This window comes from Fopius arisanus, unplaced genomic scaffold (assembly GCF_000806365.1).
Source record: "Fopius arisanus strain USDA-PBARC FA_bdor unplaced genomic scaffold, ASM80636v1 scaffold00461, whole genome shotgun sequence".
Classification (NCBI taxonomy): Eukaryota; Metazoa; Arthropoda; class Insecta; order Hymenoptera; family Braconidae; genus Fopius; species Fopius arisanus.
Genome location: NW_011888200.1, coordinates 8,374 through 9,608, shown reverse-complemented (window position 1 = coordinate 9,608; position 1,235 = coordinate 8,374). Strand labels below are relative to the sequence as shown.

The window sequence follows — 1,235 nt, the reverse complement described above, 5'->3', positions numbered from 1 at the left end:
AAATGAAAAAAATGACATGAAAATAAAATGAAAATGATGCTTCAAGGTCATAAAAAAATGCATACGAAACTCACCTTGCAGTCGGTTGCAAGATGCCCTCCGATCCTGAAGATCTCTCCATGTGATTCTGACACCAAAGGTTGAACTCGGCTTGGCAGCATCAGCATTTTCAAAGACAGCAGACAGTTCAAAAGTTCACTCATCACTCACGACACAACCAAGAATGTTTTATCAACTCAAAATCCACAAACTCTAAACACACACTAAAAAATTCACAAAATCACTTGCACTGAGTCCCGCACTTTGTATTTATGAGAAAAGTAATCCTTCGAATTTAATTCGCACTGTCACTTCACTCCGTATCTAAACACACACTAAAAAATTCACAAAATCACTTGCACTGAGTCCCGCACTTTGTATTTTCAATGTTCACAGGCAGCGCCGGTTTTTTGCGCTCACTAGGACCCCGATATTAACGGAATTTAAGTACGCGACGCGTGACTAGTTGCTCGACGCGCGGTCGCGGAACGACTGACTCCCCACCTGAAAATGGCAGGGCTTTGGAGGCGACGCTCGAGTGGGGGGGGTTCCCCCGGCGAGACTCCCCGCATGCGCACAGAGCGCCCCGCATGCGCACAGAAGACCGCTCCAGTGGGGGGGTCGCCAGGCGATACTCCGTGCATACGCCATTCGCACGTACACCGTCCGAGCGCACAGACCACCGCGCGCAGTCTCAATTTGACGAAATACGATAATTGCGAAAATTCTTAACCTAATAAATAATTCTCTCTTTCAAAAAACAGTGCAATCACGTAAAATCCAATAGTCAGTGAAAAATAATTGATTGAAGATAATTTAGCGTGTGGATTTTGCTCTTGACCATCAAAAACACTTCGATTGGATCTCTGAAACGGGAATGGGAGTATCAGATACATTGAAATCATCTGGAAGAACACGTGTTGCTCCAAATTGTAATTGTTTCAATTATTTTTTCCATTTTTACCAATTATTAATTGAAGATTTCTCGACCTAATGTTCTATGTCATTGGATTGGGACTCGGTGATGCGACCGACGTCACTGTGAAGGGGTTAGAAATAATAAAGAGATGTGAGAGAGTTTTTTTGGAGTCATACACCTCGATATTGACAGTTGGAGCTGATGCTTTGGTAAGAAAAAATTCTTTTCATTAAAATAACTTCAATATAATAATAATATTATAGTCTAATAATTCCTT

General features: G+C 41.9%; 1 long non-coding RNA gene across 1 annotated transcript; it reads left to right on the top strand.

Annotated features, from left to right (window-relative positions):
* The first annotated feature begins 699 nt into the window (after positions 1–699).
* LOC105272946 (uncharacterized) lies at positions 700–1,168 on the top strand. The gene is made up of 2 exons (XR_892866.1): positions 700–971; positions 1,020–1,168. It is a non-coding gene; the product is annotated as an uncharacterized lncRNA (long non-coding RNA).
* The last annotated feature ends 67 nt before the right edge of the window (positions 1,169–1,235 follow it).